The sequence below is a fragment of the Mesoplodon mirus genome (assembly GCF_964341445.2).
Source record: "Mesoplodon mirus genome assembly, chromosome: 10".
NCBI lineage: Eukaryota > Metazoa > Chordata > Mammalia > Artiodactyla > Ziphiidae > Mesoplodon > Mesoplodon mirus.
Window position 1 is genome coordinate 12164659 of NC_138986.1, and position 11277 is coordinate 12175935.

Below are 11277 nucleotides of genomic sequence, written 5' to 3' on the forward strand. Positions count from 1 at the left end.
AGTGGTTGAGAGTCCGCCTGCCGATGCAGGAGACGTGGGTTCGTGCCCCGGTCTGGGAAGATCCCACGTACCACGGAGCGGCTGGGCCCGTGAGCCATGGCCGCTGAGCCTGCGCGTCCGGAGCCTGTGCTCCACAACAGTGAGAGGCCCACGTACCACAGGAAAAAAAAAAAAAAAAAAAAGAACCTAGCAGGCTGAGGAAACCAGTGCTCTCCAGTTATAATAATAAAATTCTGATTTTTAAAATATGACCTGCTAGCAGGGGTTGGTGTATACATAATGAATGGATCCAGTCCATGGTATTTCTCATTTTCTTTTGCATCTTATGTAAAATGAAGTTATTTGCCCACATGATATGCAGTGCACTTCCCAATGAGAAGCTCAACAGACATTTGTGAAGGGAGAGTTATTACAGATGACCATGGTTTCACAGAATGATTAGGATCTTCCAGAGGGCAAGTTCAAAATGGGTAAATATTTTGGTTTCTGATCTAGCTAACATTCATCAAGCCTTCATGCTTTCATACGGTAGGTACTGATCCCACAAGTTTCAAATGCCACCAGCACACAGGATAACTTAGTTCATTTCAGTGTATTCCGGATGTGTGCTTCCTTGGTTTCCGTTCATATGTATAAATGCTCTCTTATGAAAGTATGATAAAATCCATTTTAAACAAGCCTCACGGTTATCCAGCGTGGTAAGGGTAAATGTGACTGTTACTCTATCAACCAAGCCCTGGCATGAGGCCTGAAGAGGAAGGTTAATGAGAAGAACTTGATGCCTCAGCTGCCAGAAGACATTGGGACTCATTAGAGAATAATTTTATTTTCTCCCTGAAGAATCTAAGGCCCTCAAAGGTTTAGCCAAGTTGCCAAATGAGTAAAAGGTGTATTCCCAACCAGAGTCTAGATTAATACACAGTATAATGATATTGCTACTACTCCGCACTTCAGATGGAGAAACCTTTATTTTTTAGCACTTTACTATTGATAAAGAGTCAAATATTTGGCAAAGGGTCACTCAACTTCATAATCGCCAAACAATTTCAAACACGTAGAAATTTAAAAACAATTTCAATGAGCACTTCCTGCATTCTATCGACCACCATTTAAGAACAGCCACTAAGCACCATGCTGGCCCTGGAAGAGGTACAAAAAGAAAATAAGCAAGGCACTCCCTGTGTGATGGAGAAATTGCCCCCAATTAAATATCCCACGATGAATGCCACAACTGATACAGACCACATAGGACAAAGTGCCTGGAAGCACAAGAAAGAGTGCTTCACGCTCAGAGGAAAGGCTTCGCTGAGTCTCAATAAAAAAATGATGAACAGTTGGCCAAACGGGGAAGAACCATCAAAGGGAAGGACAGAGAGAACAGTGCAAAGCAATGGAAAAGAAATGGAGTGTGTCCTCTACTTTGCCAGCCCAACTCCCAGCTCCATCCTGCTCACCACCCTTATTTTACATGATTTGATACAGCCAGCTCGGATCTACAGGGAGGGAAGAACTAACACCTCCTGAACTCGCATCCTGGCAGGTAGGGTTCTAAGCACGTTATGTTAATTCGTTCATTAATTTCTCGATTCTCCAGATAATCTTCTATGAGGAAAGCACTGCTATCACCCTCCTTTTAGATGTAAATCCTGAGGCACAGAACACTCTTTACAAGACAAAGCTATTTTGAAGTTTTAAAATGGTAACAGGGACTTCCCTGGTGGCGCAGTGGTTAAGAATCCGCCTGTCAATGCAGGGGACACGGGTCGAGCCCTGGTCCAGGAAGATCCCACGTGCCGCGGAGCAACTAAGCCCGTGAGCCACAACTACTGAGCCCACATGCCACAACTACTGAAGCCCGCGTGCCTAGAGCCCGTGCTCCGCAACAGAAGCCACCGCAAGAAGCCTGCGCACCGCAACGAAGAGTAGCCCCTGCTCGCCGCAACCAGAGAAAGTCCGCATGCAGCAGCGAACACCCAATGTAGCCAAAAATAATAAAAATTTTTTAAAATGATAACAAAATACTGCACAAGAATCCATCACTGTATTTTAAAGGCACTTTAAAGGATTTGGGGAATCCTTAACTTTTACCAGTTTGAGAAGATTTCCAGGCTTATTTTCTATATGCCATTTCCCAAACTACGGATGACAAAATTCTAGTTTTCCATCCTATTCCCAATGCAGAGGAATCACTTAGTAATGGGAACTCTTAAAGAACCATGTCCAAGAGACACATTCAGAAATCTAACCGTGAATTTAAAAGAAACCTTGTAATCCAACACCACAAAAACACAATGAAAGCTGCAGTCCAGATTCTGTTACTCAAACTGCAAACCTCCTAAATGGAAATGAAGCAGACCCATTTCCAGCTGGATGGAATGCCTGGAGAGGGGTGGGCTGGATCCCAGGCCAGACGGAATCCAAGATAGGAAATGCATTACACGCTCCTGGCAGGGAAACTTCTCGAGCACCAGCCTATGTCTCCTGACCTCAGTCTGTGGGAGGGCTTCGGAAGGGGCACTTTTTGTTCTTTCTTAAAATTCTGAACTAACTCATAAAAGCTTTCAAATTCTACATTTTTTAAATTAAAATCCTCGATTCATTTACGAGTAGAGACATGCTAACAGTTGCAACAGAATGGGAGAGAGGAAGGAACACGCAGTCAGACAGACCTGGGTGAATCTCAGCTGTGCGACTTCCTAACTGTGTGAACTTGGGTGAGGGGCCCCCGCAGGTCCCCAGCCTTCTCCTTCTGCATTGCTGAGGTCTGTGGACATCCTTAACTGGATCCACTGCCCCTTGCCCACCACACTCTTCCTCGCCAAGTCCATCCCACCTCCTTCAGATCTCAGGACTCCGTCCCCTTGTGTTTTCCCACTGCCCAGTCCAGCTGCCTGTGACCATCTGCACGATTACAACTGACCATCTTTCTGCCGGTCTTGTTTTCTTAAATCTACTCACCATACCCTAAAGAGGGACTGGTCGAAAATGCAAATCGCTCCTCTGCCTAAAGCCAAAGTGACTTGCTTTTACGTCACTTGTCTTTCTTCTCCACTTGAAGAAGTCCTTTACTCAAGTCCAGAGACTCAAGATACTTAATACACTTTAGGGGTCACCAAATACCTGTTCCACGTGCAGGGACAGTTGTTTAGGCTTCGGTTTCCTCCTCATTCCACGAGAGCCTTGTTGCTCTACTCAGAGGAATAAATGGGGCGATGCATGCAGAAAGCCAGCACAGTGCCTGGAGGGCACTTCCCACCACACAGTCTAACCCTTCAGTGTTCTAAAGTTCGCAAAGTGCTTTCACACATGTGAGCTCATTCGATCCTTCTAACAACTCTGCGACTCAGGAGGTTACAGGAAGAAATTGAGGCTGGTGATGTCCAAGGCTTGCAGAATCAAGGCTAGTCTGTGGACAAACCTACTGATTCCATATCCTGAGTTTTTCTCCTGATGCCTCTCTGTCAGGAGTCCTGGTTTCTTTTACAGAAAACATTTCTTACCCATCTCTTCCATCAAGTTTATCTAACACTTTTATTGCATTTAAGGAATACAAACACATAGGCCAAATTCCACTATAATGGACTCCAAAGGACTTTGGCTTGTGCTATATCAAATAATTACTTTAAATAAGTAAGCTTTCAACTGGCTCGTTCATTCATTCCTTCATTCAGCAAATATTTATCACCTGCCTACTTCACACAAGGCATTGTGTTTGGTGCTGGGAATCTTCCCTTTCCCTGAGATATAGTCTATACCTTCCAGATTTCCCAACTGAAGCCAACAATGGAACATACAGAAGCTTGAATACATAAAAGCACTTGAATAAATAAAGCAACGAACTAAGAGCCAGGGAAGCTGAGTGCTCACCTTGGCTGAGCTCCTACCTAAGCTCTGTGACCTTGGACAGGTCCCTGGTGCTACTTTTCCTTACCTATAAAATGAGAAAATTGGTCTATATTATCTTTAAAGTTATTCTATGCTATGAATTCTAGAGAGTCCAGGATTCCAGACAATTGTCAAGTTCTTTTGATGTTTAATGGTATACGATTTTTTTTTTTTTTTTTTTTTTGCGGCACACGGGCCTCTCACTGTTGCGGCCTCTCCCGTTGTGGAGCACAGACTCCGGACGCGCAGGCTCAGCGGCCATGGCTCACGGGCCCAGCTGCTCTGCGGCATGTGGGATCTTCCCGGACCGGGGCACGAACCCGTGTCCCCTGCATCGGCAGGCGGACTCTCAACCACTGCGCCACCAGGGAAGCCCATCGTATACGATTTTATACCACCATTTTATAAATTTTGGTGAGATGATCCACATATAGACTTTAGCTTGACAAATATCTCTAGATTGCCCACAAATTGTTAGAAGTTTGAAACTACATACAAATTTGGAGCATTTTTAAGAACCTTACAGCCAACTGAGCTTGCAAACTGCCTCCACATAAAAACTGCATTTTCTTTAATGTGTAAACTGCAATCTTAAATGCCGATCTCATTTGAAGAATCTAAATAAATTAGATTCAACGCCTTCTTTTCTGACACTCTTTTTTTAATTCTGTGATATGTCACTTTAGGATGACTGGTGCTTGTGTACAAAATGGCACTTCAACCAATGTAGTAACACATGTTCATGTAAGCAAAGCTCTTTATGGCCTTACTTTTAAGAGTCTTATACCCTTATCTCTCGCATCAAATCATGATTAGATGCATAAACCTTAAAGCCTTGAAAGGCAGTCAGCTGAGGAGGCCCACCACGTGCTGGCACACATCTCGGATGTCCACCTGTGAATTTACATCCCCAGATTCTTCCCTGTAATCAAGGAGAAGACACCTCTTATGTCTGGCTGTTCAAGAATCACTTGAACAGCCAGACATAAGAGCAAACCAAAGCACATTCCTATATCCTGACTTACGTGAGGAATCTGCCCCTAAACTCCGGCTTCTTTCTAGACGTCTGTAGAGACGGTGCTTTCTTTTCTCTCATTCAAGGAATCTTAACTGAGCTTCTGCTCCGTCAGTCTCTGTGATGGGTGCTGAGTTGGGTCAATTAGAAAAGGCGGCCCCTTCCAGCAGAGAGGAGGGCACCAGGGGCTTGGTGAGTGGAGTGTAAATTGGATTTCAGCCTCCACTTGCCCACTGGACAGGATGACCCTGTGCAGCGAACAACTCACGATTTGACAAGGTGGCATGGCCAGAGGTGTTTAAAAAAAAATCACGCTGACTACTAGAGAAGAAAGAGCTTAACTGCCGAGTGACAATGAGGAAGGAGAGCTTGCTAGAGAATGCATCTGACTGACACATGAGGGACGTGTGGGTAACCAACAGATGGACAAGTGGAGCGAGAACAGTATAAACAGAATGTTCATTCATTCCAGACAGTGGTCTGGAAATGACGACTTGGAAGGAGTCTGATGAGGTTGGCTGTGTGTGTGTGTGGGTGTGGGGGGGGGGTGTCATGCATGTGTGTAAGGGGGAGGGGGGAGGCGAGACCTGGGGAAGAGTCAGGAGAGGAGGCTGGAAAGGCAGGCAGGGGCCAGATGATGAAGCATTTTATATGGCAAATTAAGGTGTCAAAACTGGATTCGGAGATCATTAGGGGCTCGTTTTGCTGCTGTAAATAATAAGCTCTTCTTGGATTATACCTTGCCCTGTTTTCTCACATTTACCAATCACAAGGTAATTAGGGGCTCTGATTCCCTAAAGCAACAAGTCTTACCCTGTAAGCTGAGCAGGTAAAATCCAATGGAAAAGAAGTTTGCTTTCAGCACAGCACCAATCTTGATACTACATTTTTAGAATATAAAAACCTTAAAGAATACCAGAAGATGTTTTTAAGTGTGTTCGTATACAAGTTCTATTGGTTATGCTCAAATGATAAGACCAGAAATTGACACTTTTTATTGAGCTTAGGTCTGAAATATTTATAGCATATGGTCTGCACCTGTAAGAAACTTAGAAGACTTTAAAAGCTTTTATTAGAGACCCTCCAGTTTAAATCTACTGGAGAGGGATTGGAGATTACCAGGTGCCGTCCGTTAAAATAATTATGTCAGCGGCATTTGAGGGGCGGGTGGGAGAACGGGTGAATAAGCCTGAGAAGAGAACCCCAAGACCTTGGCCACATAGTGAATAAAGGTCTTAGCGCGACGCAAGGCTGCCTAGATTACAACTGTCACCAGGCAGTCTCTCACAGGGCCCCCGCAGAGGCAACGCGAAGGGAATAGCTTCAGGACCAAGCAGCCTCCCCTCCCCCCCAATTAAGTAAAGTTACCCTATTTTGCTATTTTAAAAAGTATGAAGACGCATGGAAGCTCATCATGGTAAGTTTTACCATTTCTTCAAGAGAAACGACGCCGTGCAATCGTACCCCACCCAGGACCTTTACGGCGGCTGCCGGCCGTCAATTGTTGGAAGAATGGCCTCTTTTCTTTCTAAACTGTTTTTGGTAAATATGATCCGTTTGCGACACGACGTGTCGGCTTTCCCAGAAACTTGGCACCTGGGCCCCTCGGAGCAGAGCCGGGCGGGGGCAGCGGCGGGACTCCTGCCCCTCCCGCCCGGTGGCCCCGGGCTTGGGGGACCCCTGGGCTCGTCGACCTGAGCCGCGGGTGCAGGGTCTGCTCCCCCAGGATGTTCCAGGGCGCTGGGCCACCGCACCCACGAGACCGGGCTCGGGGCGCGGAAGCCCGAACGCGGGGGTCGGGCGGGCCCAGGGGCACCGCGAGGGCCGGTGATCTGGAAAGCGTTTCCTCCGCCCGGCCAGGCTGCGCGGGGGTCCGGGACGCGCCAGGGAGCTGCCACCGTGCGCCGGGTTGTGCCGGCTCGGCGACCGCAGCCGCAACCCTCGGCTCACCGCCCAGGGCAGGCGCCGGAGGGCGCGGCGAACAAAGCCGAGGAGGTGGGCCGCCCGCCCCGAGCCGGGGTCCGGCCCCGGCCCCCGCCTTCCCCCTTACCTGGGTGGAGCGCCCGGCACCCGCCCGGGCCCGAACCGGCGACACGGCCGTTCCCGCGGGGTCCCGGGGTCACGCGGGGCGGCGCCGGCCGACTTGGAGAAGTTGCCAGGGTCACTCCGTCCCGCGCGGGCGCTGAGCCTCCGGACGCCGCTACTACCCCTCGCCTCGCGCGCAGCGCCTTTGGCGGCGAGAGCGGCCGCACCTTCCTCCCCGGCCGCTGGGCCCGCCTCCTCCCCGCCCCCGCCGCCCAGCCCAACCCAGCCCAGCCCAGCCCACCCCCGCCATCCCCCATCCTCCCACCCCCCCACCAGAAGTCCCCCCGCCCCCCCGGCCCCGCGCCGGCCCGCGCCCATCCCCCGCGGCGCCCACCGCGCCAGGCCCCGGACCCCGCAGCCGGCTCCCGGGGCGGCCCGCGCTCCCGCCCGCGTCCCCCGCCGTAGCCTCCTGCGCTTTCTTTCTAGGACTTCCCAACTAACCAACACCGAGAACTCCACGAGCTTCGAGTAAGCGCCTACTATGAGCTCGGCGCTCTGCCTGCCATCGTGGATGCGGTGCGTAAGGTCCGGTGCCTTCCCCAAAGAGCTGAGAGTGGGAAGACGCTTACTCGGGTACCACTAAGGACAGAAGCAGGCGGAATCTGAAGCCTCGTGGAGGCAGGAGAGACTGCTCGTCCCCTAACCTTCCTGAGAAGAGAGAGATGGAGGAGCCGGAGGGTTCGGGAGAATTCGGACTTCCCAGGTGGAAGCTGCAGGGTTTATTAGAGAAACCTGGGGAATCCAGAGGGCCCGGATGATGGGGAGGGGGAGGGCGCTCGGGGGAAGCGGAGTGAGGGCTGTGTTCCCACCCTCGGCTGTCCCTGCCTTACAAAGGCTCTCGAGTAGAGAGGAGCGGGAAGGGGGAAGAGTTCGTGTGCTGGTGTGGGTCCCGCAAGGAGGAGGCGCCAAGACAGGACTAGATACGGAAGAATTTTCTTAGGGGAAATGGCTGTGGGATTAAACGCCAGGGGATTCGAGAGAGCCAGGCTTCGCGCGAGTCTGATCCCAGTGAAGGAGAGAGGGAAGCAACATCCCAACCTCCTTGCAGCCTCAGGAAGATCATGGGTGAATCCTACACCCAAAGTTACCCATCATAGGAGGCCCAATTCTCCTTGGTACCCACCTGCCTGAGCATCCGTGTCTCTACCAGTCCTTAGCTGGGAGCAGCCAGAGGAGAAATGTGGCCTTGGGCACAAACCCAGAGGTGAATTTCAGAGCACAACAGCCAGGGCCCTTCCTCAGTTAAACTCCCAGAAAGCTGGAGATGGTTGGAGATCTTCCAGGAAGATTCCCACAGCTGGCGATTCCCCAGTCTACAAGACACATGGAATCAACTTTCCCACACACACCTACAATTTTTAAATGAAGCCCCAAGGGTTTGCTGTGTTCAGACAGACCTGGCTCTCCACTTTCTACTGCCACAGGCTCTGGCCACACTGACCCCTCTCCACTACACAGGCTCTCCCTGGTCCTGTCTCCACTCAGGCACACGTGGCGGTGCCTCGGGGAATGCCTCCCACTCCACTCACCCTCCAGTTCCCAATTCAAGCATCCCCTCCTCTAAGGAGCTTTTTCCCCTTAGCACAGAGCTACCACCCTAGGATCTTCTTTATATGTTTTTCACCCTTGCTTCTTGTATCATGTTTTTTCATGCTGTTTCACAATGTTTTTGTTTTTGTTTTTTCTGATTATACAAGTAACATGTTCATTGCACAAACTTGGGACATATAATCCAAATGTCTCCAATTCCCCCAGTCTTCAAGGGACACCTTCCCTTGATAGATAAGTAATCAGAGTCTGAGCCCCATCCCATGTGTATCAGTCTGGATCCAATCAGAAGAGAGAAACCACACAGCAATTAAGCGGTAAAAGTTTAATAGAAAGAATTATTAACTATGACAGGATTTGGAGCAATGAGGGATTGACTGGTTAGAAGTAAAGAGGATGCAAAAGAAAACAGGAACAGCAGATACAAAGACTCTTAAAGCAGCCACTACCCCGGGGGCCGAGATAGATCACCCAAGGATAAGGGTGCTTGCTCCCTTATCCCTCCCCCACCCCAGGCTGAGACCCAGACCTTGTTGGGGAGAGCATGGCTATGGTTCACTAAGTGCCAGGGAAGTCACTGTGGTATCACGCCAGTGGAACTTGCTGGAAATCTACCCTCTAGGGTGTGGGGAAAGTTGTATAGAGGGAGATGTCTCATGGAAGCAGTTCGCTGCAAAACCACCCAGAAAGAGAGGTGCCAGAAGAAGCGGGTGGCCACTGGGTGCTGCCCTGCACTGCAGGATCCTGGTGCTGGAGAAACCCCTCAAAATGCAGGAGCCACAGCCAAGCGAGGCAACTGGCAGACAGAGTCCTGCCCTCCTGCAAATTCTGCCCACACCCTGCACTGGCAAAGCTAACGACGAGGCAGCTGGCAAGGGAAATTACATAAAAGGCCCAGATCCCTTTTTACAGAGACGGCAAAAAGGATGAATTTGGAGCTGACAGGCAGTGAGTCGGTGACTGGCATGCCGTGCAACCTCAGAAAAGTGCAGGCGTTGTCCAGTTTCCCCTCTGCAAATGTGCCTGCCGGGTCCTGATGAATAGGATCTTCTCTCCAAATCTCGCCCTGCTGGCCTTTGTCTTCCTGATTCCCACTCCCTCGGCTGCAAGTTGCCTCTTAGCATTTTCTCCTCCAGTTTTGCCCCAAGGGGGAGGCGTGGCCTCTTCCTTGCCTAGCTTCTCACAGCAGGGCTATGACCAAGTTGTGAGGTCACGGTTCACATCAGATTGAACAGACGTCTTGGGGAAACGGAAGGGAATTACAGAAGGGGAAAAGAAAAAAGCGAAAACCAAATAATGGTCCCCAAGAGGCGAAACCATCCAGAGCCTCTCTCTCCTCAGTCCAAGCCCCATACAGGGCCCCGGTGTGCACCCCCGGCCAGAGTCCAGGCCGCAATGCCGTCAGGGCCTAGCGAGGGAGAGAAAAACTGTCTGCACACCCTCAAACTTAGGGCCACTCCGTTAAATAAAAATAACCTGCAGAGATGGAGCTCTGTCTACAATCAAGATGAACATTTGCATGATTAGGAAGTGAAAGCCCCCAATACCGAAACTCGTTCAGTTATTAATCCATTTACGGAGCCTTTACTCAGCACCTGGCACTGTACCAGGCAGTAGGGATATAAGCTGTGTCATCATTACAATCTGAGGGAGACAGATAGTAAACAGATCATTTCACAAATAGTTCTGTTTGTGTCTCTGCTAAAGATGCAGAGCATATAATGAGAGTTAACCTAGCTCTAAGGGATTAGAGGGGGCCCAGCTGAGCTCTGAAGGATGGTTGAGTTGGATCGATCATTCCAAGTAAAGAGAATGTTGAATTTGAAGCTCTGAGGTGCGAGAGAGCTGGGCCCATTGGAGAGGAAGGGAGTAAGGACAGAGCAGCCAGAGATGAGGCCAGAGAAGCAAAGAAGAGCCAGTCACGCATGCTTTTGTTGGCATGTTAAGAATTTTGGATCTTATCCTTTGAACAATAAGGACCTTCTGAAAGGTTTTAAGCCCCAGTGTAGCTGGGGGGCGGGGGGCTGGGGAAGAGACTGGAGGGTATATTTGGGAAGGGTATGCGGAGAATATACAAGACTAGTGTCCAGAACAGAGTTTGAACCTGGAGATGAAGACAGAGAAATAACCAGCCCAGAGTAATCCAGTCTAACCCAGGGCCTGGCTGAGATGCCTGCGGGAAAGACTGGGAAAGAGACAGAACTCTCGCGAGATGGGGTCGGATCAGCAAAGAAAGCTGACGGGGAAGAGACAGGGAGCTGGGGGACCATCAGGAAGTTATGCTGGGTCATCTTCATTATAAAGCAGGATCGCTTCCCTGTAGAATAACCAAAGGCCCAATTAAAGCAAACCTACTCTCAAAGGTAAACTCAAATCTCCACCCCTGGCAAAGACCAGAACAGCCTGTTTTTAAAAGAGGCGGCCCCAGTGTCCTCACCATCCACTCACTTCATAGCCACCAAAACTCTTCAGCTACAGTATCCTAGTATTTACCAAAAAGTTAGATATTAGCTGTAACCCCACTCCCTAGAAATAACCATTCTGTCCTATTCTCTTGCAGGCTCTTCATACTTAAATTACTCAAATCTAAATTCCTTGAAGTAAGGGATCAGCCCAATTCATCTTTTTATCCCCAGTAACTTCGTACATTTTCTGGCACCTAGAGGGTATCTAGCAATGTTAGCAGAATTGAAATTCATTTCCAAAATCTTTCCAGTACTGGGCAGTATTTCGTTGGACTTTCT

General features: G+C 49.5%; 1 protein-coding gene across 2 annotated transcripts in view; it reads right to left on the bottom strand.

Moving 5' to 3' along the window:
- Positions 1–7115, bottom strand: part of TIAM2 (TIAM Rac1 associated GEF 2) — a 227856-nt gene extending 220741 nt beyond the window's left edge. For both annotated transcript variants that reach the window (XM_082633581.1, XM_082633579.1), the window contains exon 1: positions 6951–7115. The gene's annotated coding sequence lies outside the window, so the exon portion shown is untranslated. The remainder of the gene's footprint in view (positions 1–6950) is intronic.
- Positions 7116–11277: the final 4162 nt, after the last annotated feature.